The following is a 14,426-nucleotide window of genomic DNA, read 5'->3' on the forward strand; positions in this document are numbered from 1 at the left end:
GTTTGGCTCAATCAAGAGTGCCCACACTCCCGTGCTTAGCAGGAAATGTTCCCTTCATCATGGCTCTTTAGTAACCTCCAACACAAGAACAAGAAACTTTGACTATGCTCTTCAACCAGCACCATAGAGAGGACAGCATCCCAGCGATTTTGCTCATGATAGAGGCGGGGAGAGACCTAGTGAGTAACCAAGCACGTTGCCATTTTAAATCCTAAAGAAATCCCCCTGTCATCATGGCAAAGTGGCCATTTCCTGCTTGCAAACCAAAACCCTGTTCTGAGCTCTGCCATTCATTATTTGGGTGTTGGTGTCAGAGATTTGTAAGGAAGTGACAGATGTTTTTCAATGATGGAATCTTAAACTCAGGGCCTTGCAAGGTTGAAAAAAATCAGTACAGAATTCGAAAACTAATCACTATATTGTACACCCAAGACTAGTATCACACCAGATATTAACTAACTGGAATTTAAATAAAAACTTTTAAAAAAGAAAAATTCGAAAATTCATTCAAATTTTCTCTTTTCTTAAGCATCTCGTATCTTCTCGCAGTTGTGTGGAATGTTCAAAGAAGCAGAGCATAAGCAGAACCATGAGATCTCATGTCACAGGAATCATAGCTAACATTCTAGGGGCTGTGTGTGTATCAGCCATCATGTAGGGTTAAAAGCTATTCACCCATTTTTCCCTAATGAAAGCCCTACAACAATGACACTATCATTCTGCCCATTTTATGGATAAGGAAACTGACTGCTAGAAGAGTTAAGACCCTTGTTAAGGCTGCATATTTAGGCAGCAATGAAGCAGACATTCAGTTAAGACTGCAGACTATACACCCTGGACCAGGCCTTGGTTTGTCTACTGCCTCTGTCCTTCATCAGGTATCACCTTGGAAAGGTGCTCCATTATCTCTGTTTTTTCAGGGGGGTAACTGGATAATTACATTTACCTCATTGGTCTTTTGTCAGGACTGGAGGAGTCCATGCATGTAAGGGAAACAGCATGGACGCTAAGACCCCAATGTTGACCCCCAATATATCAGCTACCACTACTACCATTTCTAGCTGGCCTCCCCAGTACGCCCAGTTTCATCATTAAGTAGCGAAATTTCTGCTGCCACACCATTGGGCCTCTAACTCGCAACTGTCCCCATGAAGTCTGCCCCTGTGACTTCCTCTATAGGCTTTTATGTGAACCACTGCCTAGTTCCTCTCCCATGGCCAACATGGCCCAGATCAGTCATCACATGGGGCTGCTGGAGGTGTCTTAGCATCCGCTGACTTGGGGGGGGGGGGCAGCTCTTTGAAAAACCTAACCAAGTTTTTGTTTATATTCCAAAGGCTGTTTGGGGGGGATTACACTGGCTTAAAACTCAACCTGCAAATTTGATAAACTCTTTTCAGCAGCTAAAGCTTCTCCAAGATGACTCCCATGACACTCCAATGTAATTTTCTGTTCCCTAGATAGCCTTTAAGTAAATGCAAGCCCCCCAAACTCCCCAAGTTTCTTGAGAATCCATCCAGACATTTGCATATGACCATAACATATTTCATTTGTATAAGTTTATTATTTGTATAAACATATGATAAGGTGAGTAAACATATATTATAGACTCTTCTCACAGAAGTTACTAATGTTTTTAAATCAAGAAGCATATGGAGGATAGACTCAGTAACCATTTTCTACCACTCCATTTTGATGAGACCTGGTAGACTTGACCTGAGGTCTGACGCTTGACCACTCTGATCCTCAGGCTCTTCTGTCTGGTGGAAATGGCAACTGTAATTCTGCAGATTTACTGAAGGCTTACTATGTGTCTTGTTTCATGGTACGGTTCCAAACCTTGTCAATTTTCTTAGTAGAATTAGTACAGAACAGAGAGCTAGTGACAGAATCCTGCTTAAAAATTCCATAGTGAAAAAAAAAAAATTCCATAGTGAAATTTATAAAGACCCTACATTAATTCTTCCAAATCCAACTACTTAAAAATGCCTTTTCCTCACCATAGTAATGGTTTTCTTCTCATTTTATTTCACTGTAATTATCTGTACTCCACTCTCTTTAAAAGTAGCACCCCCCTTACTGGTTGATTCCAAAGCACTTAGAGAAAAATAAGAAATGAGTGTTCTTCCAAGCAGTGAATTTTGGAAAAAAAAATGGACAATATAAAAGTTAAAAAGCATATTTGGCTTGTCTGCGTAAGAGGGAGCAAGTGTCATTTTGAATTAAATTACTCAATTTTCTACAATCCTTTAAAAAATAAAAATTGTAAATGTAGGCAAATTCAGAGAAATAAAACTATCTAAATTTCCACCCCCCAGTGTATGTCCTGCCTATATCAAACTGTCTTCCAACTCTTTATAAAAAAATTAAAGTAAAAATATTCTTCCTCCCTCCTTCCCTTCCTTCCTTCTTTCCCTTCCCTTCCTTCCCAGAGAGGGGGTGGCTGGACAGAGCAAGAGAGAGAGAGTCTTCAGCTGTCTCCATGTTCAACATGGAGCTGGATGTAGGGCTCGTTCTCACCACCCTGAGATCATGACCTAAGTCAAAATCGAGTCCCACACTAAACCAACTGAGCCACCCAGGGGCCAGGAAAAAATATTCCTTTTAAATTTAAATTCAAAGTCATCATTAAGAATTCAAGCCATACAGAAAAATCATATGCAAAAATGAAAGTGTAATAAAATTCCTTCTGGAATTGGCCACCATGAATCCTAGGGAAGCCACTCAGCTTCGTGCTGAAGAGCAGGACTCAGGAGCCAGTCTGGCTGCTTTCTGATGACTCCTGGTCCCCTCTGTGTGTTTGTGTGTGGATACACCCATGTCTCGGTTTCCTCATCTGAAATACCAGGGTGAGAATATAGAGGCTAATTTACATTAGAACACCTAGAATTTTGTTTGACATGCACAAAATGTTAGCTATGATTACTTGTTATTGTCATAATTATTACAACAGGCATTTTTCTATCTGGACTCAGAGCAGGAAGGACCACTAGCTAGTCAGAAATACCATCATGAACGTGAACTTGGGACCATTCTCTAGATTCTAGATTTGCTAAAATTAACATGTTTAATTTTTTTGTGCTCAGGTTGAACTTGAAAGAAAAAGGACTAATTAATGGGACACTTTTTGTTGAAATAAATGCCTCTTTCTCATAAAAAGTGTTAATTCCAAAAGGATAGCTCTAAAGTAAAAAATGGAGGTTAATGGGAAGAAACAAAAGTAGGAGTTACTTAAAAAATAATCTTCATGCCTTAATTTTTAGCCTATTAGCACTTCTGTGAGGATTCTCCTTGTCATTTACAAATTTTTGTTACTTTAGATCATGATGTTCATGTGGATAATGATCACAATTAGATCTGTACCTGTAATTCTTAAAATTATTGATGAATTTACATTGATTCTGTATTCACTTTATACATTTCTCCATTCTAATCTGTTTTCCTTTTTTAACCTCTTAGCTGGATACCACTCAAACAGGATTTTCCTGCAATTGTTTTGTTTTTAATTTCCAAAATGGCTAGTGTATATTCTTTCAATTCTTGACAGCATCTCCTTATTACCTTTACATTATAATAGCAACTTGGTGATACATAACATTTTAGGGTAATTCTTTTATTGTTATGGCACAGAATATTGTAGAAAAATCTGAGGCCAGCTAACTTTTTTTTTTTTGCCTTGAAAAAAAGACTTCTATTTTTTCACTCCTTGCTTAAGTTCATGAAATAAATCTACCTATAAAGCTCAATAACTCAATTGGGTTTGGTCTCAGTATTAAGAATTCTGGAGCTTTTTGAAAAATATAGTTATTGTTTATTTTGAGAAAATTTTCTTGTATTACATACTATCTTGTTTATATATTTTTTCCATTTGTGAGACATGAATCATTTCTATATCAATCTAGCTGAATCATTTCTATATTAATGTATCAGTTTCTCTCCTATTTTAAAAGTTTATTCATTCATTCATTTATATATTTGTTTATTTTTAAAGGAATTTATTCTTTAGAGTAGTTTTATGATCACAGCAAAATTGAGAGGAAGGTATGGAGAATTTCTATATACTCTCCCCCAAATAGGCGTATATAGTCTCTCCCATGATCAACATCCCTCCAGAGTGATGTATTTTTTACAGTTAATGAAACCATATTATCACCCAGAGTCCATAGCTTAAATCGGGGGGGTTCTACATTCTAGAGGTTTGATCAAATGCATAAAAGCATGTAGCCACCACAGAGTTCTTTCGCTGACCTAACAATCTGTGCTCCCTCTATTCATCCTGACAACCACTGATCATTTGTTTGTTTTTTTTGTTTTGTTTTGTTTTGTTTTTTGTTTTACTCTCTCTATGGTTTTGCCTTTTCCAGAAAGTAATATAGCTGGAACCAAATAGTATGTAGCCTCATCAGATTGGTCTCTTTCATTTAGTAACAGGAATTGAAAGTTCCTCCATGTATTTTCATGGCTTGACAGGTCATCTGACTGTTGTGTTGATTAACATTCTATTGCATGGGGCACCTGGGTGGCTCTGTGGATTAAAGCCTCTGCCTTCAGCTCAGGTAAGGATCTCAGGGTCCTGAGATCAAGCCCCACATCGGGCTCTCTGCTCAGCAGGGAGCCTGCTTTCCTTCCTCTCTCTCTGCCTGCCTCTCTGCCTACTTGTGATCTCTGTCTGTCAAATAAATAAATAATATCTTTAAAAAATATATTCTATTGCATGGATGTACCACTTTATTTCTCCATTCGCCTACGTAAGGACATCTTGGTTACTTCCAAATGTTGGCAATGATTATAAAGTCACTGTAAACATCCTTGTCAAGGTCTTTGTGTGAACATAACTTTTCAAATTCTTTGGGCAAATTACTGGGGATTTCTGGATGCCATGTAAGAGTAAGTTCAACTTTGTAAGAACCTCCAAACTATCTTCCAGAGTGACAGTACCCTCTTGCATTCCCACCAGCAATGAACAGAAGCTCCTGTGGCTCCAAATCCTTACCAGAATTTGGTGCTGTCCATGACCTGAATTTTGGCCATTCTAAGAGGAGTTTAGCGGTATCTTACCATAGTCTTGATTTGCAATTTCCTGGTGACAGATGATATACAGCAACATCTCTCAGTAGTCTCCTACTATAATATTGGATGCATCTATTTCTCCCTGAATTCCTATTATTTTCTCTGACATATTTTGATGGGTGCCCTACATGTTAAGATTACATCTTCTTGGAGAATTAAGCCCTTTTAGCATTATGCAATGTCTCTTTTTGCATAAAAAAGAGATAACTTTCCTTGCTGTGAAGCCTGTTCTGTCTGAAATTAATATTGCTACTGCAGCTTTCCTTCTGTTAGTGTTAGCATGGTATAATTCTCTCCATCCATTGACTTTTTTTTTTTTTTTAAGATTTTATTCATTTGACTGAGATCACAAGTAGGCAGATAGGCAGGCACAGAGAGAGAGGAGGGAAGCAGGCTCCCTGCTGAGCAGAGAGCCCGATGTGGGCTTTAACCCACTGAGCCACCCAAGTGCCCTATCTCCATCCATTGACTTCTAATCTATATGCATCTTCATATTTTAAGCAGATTCCTTGTAGGGAATATGGGCTTGGGCCTTGTTTTTTGATTCACTCTTACAGTCTTGGTTCTTTAATTGGTATGCTGACCATTGAGGTTTAAAGTAATGACTGACAGAGTTCAATCAATATCTACCATATTTTCACTGTTTTCTATTTGTTGTCCTTGTTCTTTGTTTCTATTCTTGTCTTCCACTCCTTTTCTGCCCTTTTAGGGTTTGAATTGATCATTTTATATGATTCAATTTTCTCTCTCAGCATATTAACTGTACTTTTTTTTTTTTCTTTTTAAAATGATTTCTCTTGGGGCGCCTGGGTGGCTCAGTGGGTTAAAGCCTCTGCCTTCGGCTCAGGTCATGATCCCAAGGTCCAGGGATCGAGCCCTGCATAGGGCTCTCTGCTCCGCAGGGAGCCTGCTTCCTCCTCTCTCTCTCTCTGCTTGCGCCTCTGCCTACTTGTGATTTCTGTCAAATAAATAAATAAAATCTTTAAAAAAAATGATTTCTCTGAAGTTTGTAATATACATTTACAGCTAATTCAAATCCACTCCAAATAACACTATACTGCTTCATGGGCAGTGTGAGGACCTTATAATACCAAAATGCTACAAATTCTCCCATTCTGTCCCTCAAATCACAGCTGTCATCCAATTCACTTATATGTAAGCATACATAAGCATAATCTTTATTTCACCTTTACTTCTTCCTTCACTGATGTTTTTCTTTATGTAGATCTGAGCTTTTGACCCTTATTACTTCTTTTAGTATAACAGATTGACTTTTTTAATAAAAGTTTACTCTTAAATGTACAACAGGATCTAAGACAACACTTCATTCTAGGTATAGGCAGCAACAGACAGTATGACACAGAATCCAGAAGTTTAAACAGGCATGGAATTATAGACCATTGCCTTGGCACAAGGAATGCTTTACTTTTTGCCAGATTTCTTAATTCCACCTGCAGCCAGGAGGTCTTTCCCCATGGCCTTCACTTTTAGCTCCTCAGGTTTCTTCTGTTTCTCTTCTGCTTCTGCTTGAATGTCTTATGCTCCTTGTCCTTCTCCCTGGCCTGTTTCTTGGGCTGCTGCAGGAGCTCCTCAACAACCCCATGGCTGGACATGGCACCTGCACTCCTTCCCCAGACCCTGCCACCATAAGCCTGACCTAAATTGCACTGCTTTTCTTTAAAGAACTTCCTTTAACAGTTCTTCAAAGCAGGTGTATGGACAATAAATTTCCCTCAATTTTTGTCTGAGGAAGTCTTTCTTTCTCCTTGACTTTTGAAAGAGAATATTGCAGGGACACAGAACTGTGAGTTGGCAGGGGTTTTCCTCCTACCACTTTAAATATTTCATTTCATACTGTTCTTGCTTGCATGGTTTCTGAGAGATCAGATATAATTCTTACTTTTTTTTTTTAAAGATTTTATTTATTTAATTGACAGATCACAAGTAGGCAGAGAGGCAGGCAGAGAGAGAGAGAGAGAGGAGGAAGCAGGCTCCCTGCTGAGCAGAGAGCCCGATGTGGGACTTGATCCCAGGACCCTGAGATCATGACCTGAGCCGAAGGCAGCGGCTTAACTCACTGAGCCACCCAGGCGCCCCTATAATTCTTACTTTTGTTCCTCTGTAGGTAAGGTGTCTTTTCCCTTTGGCTTCTTTATCTTTGATTTTTCTGGATTTTTTTTTTCTTAATCTTTCATTTTTTTGTAGCTTGAATTAGGTATGCTTTGGTATAGTTTGGGTTTTTCTGTTATTTATTTGGGGGTTTTGTGGGGGCATTTATTCTTCTTGGTGTTATTTGAGCTCCTTGGATCTGTAGTTTGGTGTGTCATATTAATTTGGGAGAAATTCTCAGTCTTTATTGTATCAAATATTTATCCTATTCCTTTCTTTCTTATCTTCTGATTTTCTCATCACATTTATGTTACACCTTTGCAGTTGTCCCACACATCAAGCATATTCTGCTGTATATTTTTTTCTATCTTTGGGTTTTTGTTGATGTCCATTGTTTTGGGGTTGTTGTTGTTGTTGTTGTTGTTGGTTGGTTGGTTCTGTTTTTGGTTTTTGCCTTTTTTTTTTTTTTTTCTTTCCAGCTCTGGAAGTTTCTATTGATAGATCCTCAAGCTCAGAGACACTTTCTTCAGCCACATGCAGACTGTTAATAAACTCATCAAAGGAATTTCTCATCTCTGTTCAGTGCTGGGTTTTTTTAAGATTTTATTTATTTATATGTCAGAGAGAGAAAGAGAGAGAGCACAAGCAGGGGGAGTGGCAGGCAGATGGAGAAGGTGGCTCTTTGCTAAGCAAGGATTGACACAGGAGTCAATCCCAGGACCCTAATATCATGACCGGAGACGAAAGCAGATGCTTAACCAACTAAGCCACCCAGGCACCCATTGCAGTGTTTTTGTTTGTTTGTTTGTTTTTGTTTTTTTAAAATCTCTAGCATTTCTTCTTAAGATTTTCATCTCTCTGTGTACAATGCCCCTCTGTTCCCGTATGCTGTCTGCTTTATCCATCAAATCCCTTAGCATATGAATCATAGTTGTTTTAAATTCCCAGTCTAACAATTCCAACGTCCCTGCCATATATGGTTCTGATGCTTGCACTCTCTCTTCAAACTGTGTTTGTACATTTTGCCCTTTGGTATGCCTAGCAACTGTGTCTTGATAGCCAGACATGATGTACCAGGTAAAAGGAACCACTGGCAAGAGGCCTGTAGTAATGTGGTGATGAGGAGTAGGGGGAGGGAAGGTACTCGGAGTCCTCAGTCTGTTAGTGAGTCTGTACCTATGGACCGTGGACCTCACGAATATTTCTCCAGCCCGCTCCTTAGGTGGCACAAGATGGCTCTAGTGGCCTGGAGTTGGGGGTGTCCACCTCCCCTAGTTCAAGTAAGCTCCGATAAAACCCCAGCATGTTAAGCTCTGGTTAACAAGCTCCTCCTGAGAGCAGATCTTTTGAATAAGAACAGATGCTCTGGCATATTTTTAAATGGTTCCTTTCTCTCTCCCTGCCAGAAGCATGGGGGGGGGGGGGGAATCCCCTCACCCCCCTAGCCAATATTCACTGTGAGGGGCACCTGGGGGCTCAGGTGGGTGAGTGTCTGACTTTGGGCTTTGACTCAGGTCATGATCTCAGGGTCCTGGGACTGAGCCCCGGTTCTGGCTCCCCGCTCAGCACGGAATGTGCTGGAGAGGTTCTCTCTCCCCCCTGCCCCCCCCCCTCTGTTGCTCCCCCTGCTTGTGCTCGCTCTCTCTCTCCAATACATACAATATATCTATATCTTTATATCATCTCTATCTGTGTCTACATTCGCTGTGAGAACCTGGTCAAGCTCCTGGAGGTAAAAGTCACAGAAACATGAAGACCACCCAGTGCCAGGGTCCCCCTGGGATTCTGAACTGACTTGCCCACACTGAGCCTCCAGCAGTTCATCATGACAGCTCCGGTTTCCCTCCCAGCCCTGGTTCCTGCCGTGGTTTCTCCTCTGGGGAGTTGGGATTCTCCGCATCTGCCGGATGGTCTCTTCAGTCTGGGGGGCAGCTGTTTGCCCTGTGACCTCACTTCTCTTCTAACAGTTAAGAGGAGCTGTTAATTTTTCACCTGGTTGTTTTTCCACTTGTTGGGATAGCGCGGCCACTTCCACGCTCCTCACACGCAGGACCGGAAACGGAAAGCTCCTCATGCGCAGAACCGGAAATGGAGAGCTCCTCATGCGCAGAACCGGAAATGGAGAGCTCCTCATGCGCAGAACCGGAAACCGAAAGCCTCTCCTAGTTTATTACTCTCTTAGCTTCAGTGGTCTGCGTTGTCTGTGATTCTATCAGGTCTTTTCTCCGCATCACGAATATGATTTTCAGACTCCTCACTGTTGTTTGGTGTTCCTAATTTATTTACTTTTTTTTTTTTCTTTGTAGATTTTATTGACTTCTTTGGGAGAGAGAGCTGCGAGCAGGGAGGGGCAGAGATGGAAGGAGAAAGAATGGGAAGCGGACTCTGCACTGAGTGTGGAGCCTGACATGGGGCTCGATCCCATCACTGCCGCAAGATCTTGACCTGAGCCCAAATTAAGGGTTGGATGCCTAGCTAACTGCATCACCCCAGGACCCTTAATTTATTCATTTTTAAAATTTGTTCCTATTTTCTCATTCAGGTGTAATGTATATACAGTAAATGTACCCTTTTTAAAGTAGAATTCTGCATCTGACAAACAGTAAGGTAACTCTCACCACAATCAAGTTACAGAACGTCCCTAACCCTCCGTATGTGCCCCTGCTTCTTGGTAGTTAGCTTCGCCCTCCTCCACAGGCCCTGGAAACCGATCATCTCCTTTCCATTTCTATAGTGCTTTTTCCAGAAGGTTATAGAAATGGAATCATACAGTATACAGACTTCGGCTCTTTTTCATTTGCCCTGATACGTTTGAGATTTACCTTGCATGTATCAGTCACTTGTTCCTTTTTATTAATGAGTACTACTGAATTTTATGGCTCTTCTACTTGGTACATCTACTCTCCAGCTGAGGGACATCTGGGTTTTTCCAGTCTGGGTCAATTACAAATAAAGCTTCTATAAACATTCATGTGTAGATTTTGTGTGCACATAGGTTTTCATTTTATGGGTAAATCTGTAGCTCATTTAAAATTGAGCAGTTTGTTTCCCAGAGTCCATAGACTCTCGTGGTTCCTCTCCCCCTCTGATTTTCCCACCCCTTCATTTTTCCCTTTCTTCTCCTAATGTCCTCCATGCAATTCCTTATGTCCCACATATGAGTGAAACCATATGATAATTGTCTTTTGGTTGACTTATTTCACTTAGCAAAATCCCCTCCAGTTCCATCCACGTCAATGCAAATGGTGGGTGTTGCTATGGACCTCAGGAAACAAATTGAGGGTTTCAGAGGGGAGGGGGATGGGGATGGAAGGATCAGTCTAGTGATGGGTATTAAGGAGAGCACATATTCCAATAAGCACTGGGTGTTCTATTAATGAATCATGGAACACTACATCAAAAACTAATGAAGTATTGTATGGTGACTAACATAACATAACAAAAGAAAATTGAACTGTTTGTTTTCTTACTATTGAGTTTTGAGTATTCTTTACATATTCTGGATACAAGTCCTTTTCAGATATGTGATTTGCAAGTGTTTTCTCCTAGTCTGGAGCTTCCCTTTTCATTTATAAAATGTAATTTATGTTTGAGTTCAGTAATAACAGTTTTGGCTTGTGTCCTTAGATCTGGAAGTTGTCTCTGTCTCTCTCTCTCTCTCTCTCTTTTTTAATTTATTTTTTTTTTAGTTAATTGGTTTATTATTTCATCTGGAACAAACCTGAATTTTTATTCTTACTAAATTGCTCTGGATAGCATAACACAATTGCTAAAAGTGGTCTTCTGTTCAATCTTTTCGTCTAGTTGGCCTTCTCCTTATTTTTGCATATCATGGTATTTTGTTTTTTGTTTTTCTTTTTGTCTTTTGTACACTTCACCCCTCTTCCCAAAGAACTTGTTCACCTGAAAAACCTCAAGCAGATTAATTTGCCTGCCATAATGTATTTTCCATCTGACTCATGTTTGCCTAGTACTGATCAGACATTTGTTTGCTCTGGTGATGTGTGGGCTGCTGTCTTCCCACTGAGCTGTGATTTACCAATGAATGGGTATCTCCTGTTCCACCCACCAGTTTTCTCCACCCTCAGTAAATGTTAGAGAGCAGGAAATGTTCCTGGGATGGAGCTTTTGCTTTTCTTCTTTTTAGAAGAATGTCTCCACTCTGCTCTTCTTCCAAATGTCTGTGGAATACTCTTGCTCAGAACTCATGTCATCTAGATGGGGTGGGATTAGGGGTGGCCCCACTCTCATTGGGAATATCTCTAATTCCTTATGTAGTTGCCATGTCTACTTTTTGGCCAAAGAGAGACTCTCTGTTGTTCATGTTTCTTGTTTCCTCCCCTTTTTCTCCAGCAGCCATTTCTACTTTTCTCTTACTTAAAGGAAATTTAGGGATCCTCTTCTTTGAAGACCTAGGTACACAGTGAGAATATTCGAGTCTTGGTCAACTCAGCACCGTAGGTTCCAAGAGCTTGGAGAAGCTGTTAGGAACAACACCCCTACCCCTGAAGTCTCTGCTGCCTTCTATTTCCATCGTCAGCCATCAGGCTTTGGACTTTGTGGTTCTAGCTCAAGTCCTTTATTCAGTTGGTTACTGTTGGTTAAAACTTCACGATTTTTCTTTTGACTTTTTCATTCCTTTTGTTAGACTTGGGGGAGAAAAGTTTGGTGATGTCCTTTCAATTCATTCATGACTTCCACAGTTTTATTTTATGGTTAATTTCCTCCTCCAGGAAGTGTTCTCTGATTCCACTGAGTGTCCCTATATCTCCTCTGTTTTTGCACAGAGCTGGTATTAACTAGCAAGATTTTTCTCTATGATTAAATTATTAAAATACTTCATTATCTGCTAGAAGTAGCCACTGTGCTAAGCCTCCTCAAGAGATTACTAGAATCCTTCCATAGTCATTACTGCCCTGGTCTCTCCTCCTAGAAGTCCTCCCTCTCACCTGCCATGGTGCCAGCTACTAAAAGCTTGATGTTTGGACCATCACGGGGCTTCCAGAGCCCTATAACAACATTGCTGATCACTGATGGACATGCATAGGTTGGTTGTTGCCCAAGCCGACAACATGCTAGCATGCTTAATGTCCCTTCTACCTGGGCTTATCTCTTCCATTGTCATTTTTTACAGAATTCTGAGGTTGCTTCTCTACCTGTCCTCTTGGGGTCTAGAATACAAATTCTTTGATTGTAGCACTTCAAGCAGCAAACATTTATTTAATTTCTTTTATATGCCATGTTAGTGCTCACTTAATCCTTCCCCAAATACTAAGAAGTTGGTATTATCACTCTATTTCACAGTGAAGAACTCCAGACTCAGTGAGTTTTAGCCAACTATGCAAGGTTACACTGTTAATTAGGGCAAAATAAATAAATAAATAAATTTGATTCAATTCAGCCACTCTGCAGAAGTTGTCTAGGAAAGGTATTTCCAATGGAAATTCTTTATAACTAGCATTTTGGAATAGGAACAACATGATAACAACATGATAACAACATGATAACATGAGGTGATGTTAAGCTCTTATAACATGCCTGCACTTGTAGCTCTTTTGATGGCAAGGACCGTATTTCCTTAAATCTAAATGTCCCTTATAGCATAGCAGAATACATGGTTCCTAGTTGGCCCAGATGAATGATTGTAAAAATAAAGCAAGAAATGGTGAAAGAATGTATTAATTAATTGATCAGTTTGTTAAGTACTGTTTCATTAAGTACATTAAGAAGACATAATTGGGGATGTGCAAAAACAGCATAGAATGAGAGGCAGTATATGTAATGTTTAAGAGATGAACTTCAGAGGGCGCCTGGGTGGCTCAGTCAGCTAAGCGTCTAGCTCTCAGTTTCAGCTCAGGTCATGATCTCAGAGACCCTGGGATCCAGAGTTTGTTTGGAATCCAGGGATCCTGGATTGTTCACCATTTTATTGACTTGTAATCACTATTTATCTAGTATGGATATTAATCAATTGTAACAACCAGTAGACCTAACTTTCCCCAGACCACTGCTGCCATTTTACTTTTATTCAGTAGATTTTTCAGAGTACAAAACTTTTCAGTATTTTTACGGTCAGCCTCCCACTTTTTTCCCTGGTTTAAAAAAAAAAATGAGATAAATGATGAGCGTGAAGTATTCTTCCAAATTCTATTCCAATAATTGTATAGTCTTGACTTTCATAATCAGATTCTTAACCCATCAATATGTTTGTGTCTCTGTACGTGTATGCATAGTAGATGTCTAACTATATTTCCTCATTTGTTTCAACTGCATGTGTAAATGCTTTTCTTAGAAACAGCAGAGAATTTTCAACTGAAAACATGTTTGGACTTTCTCTAACAAGAGAGTTCCTTAGTGTAGCTAAACACAGAAGTGTTCTTTAAGAAGGCATAACTAAACTGTAATTCTCTATTTCTAATAATTGGTAACTAATCTGTTTCCTCTATTTCCAACATCTAATGCTTATCTCTTTAAAACTTGACTTATTATTATATCAGCCAGGGCTCAGTACCACATTCCACAGCAGAAGAGATAATGGAACTTGTGACATTCCTCACATTGGGGGAAGGCTTCTGTTATCTTATCAGTGCATAGGATATTTGTAGAGCTTGCCGATTAATAACCTTCATCCAGTTAAGAAAGTTCTATTCAATTCCTATAAGCACTCTTAGATAAAAGAGTCCTAACCCCAGTTTCCTGTTGAAGCACACATCTACACTGGCCTCTAAAAATGAGAGGTGGGAACAGCTGTCCCATTACTGTTCAATCAATGACATTTTCCCTGTGTAGGACTTAATCTTCACTGCCTCCTGAATTCTGAGATTGGAATTAGTCTGCTATTCTGCTGGATGGCTTCTCTCCCACCTTCTGGGACTGGTGTGTCCCCAGGTTTTCTGTGAATAGTAGCCAATCCCCACCTTTGTAGCTTCAGACTGCCCTACTGCAGGCACATATCTCACATTTCCCAGCATGGCTGCATGTTTATTTTGACTCGTAGGTTGCTCCCACAACAAAGGATGCGACATAATATAAGTGTTTCATGTTTTGTTTTGTTTTTTTAGAGAGGGGAAAAGAGTGAGAGTGTGTGTAAAAAGCAGGGCAGAGGAAGAGTGAGTAGGGAAGTGCAGAGGAAGAGGGAGTGGGAGAGAGGGAATCTCAAGAAGCCTCCATGCCCAGTGCAGAGTAACAGCGGGGCTCCATCCCAGGACCCTGAGATCAAGACCTGAGCCAAAATCAGGAGTTGGCTG

General features: G+C 40.1%; 1 pseudogene; it reads right to left on the reverse strand.

Annotated features, from left to right (window-relative positions):
• Positions 1-6,492: 6,492 nt before the first annotated feature.
• LOC132029213 (translation machinery-associated protein 7B-like) lies at positions 6,493-6,683 on the reverse strand (annotated as a pseudogene).
• Between the last annotated feature and the right edge of the window lie 7,743 nt (positions 6,684-14,426).

The sequence above is a fragment of the Mustela nigripes genome, chromosome 13 (assembly GCF_022355385.1).
Source record: "Mustela nigripes isolate SB6536 chromosome 13, MUSNIG.SB6536, whole genome shotgun sequence".
Classification (NCBI taxonomy): domain Eukaryota; kingdom Metazoa; phylum Chordata; class Mammalia; order Carnivora; family Mustelidae; genus Mustela; species Mustela nigripes.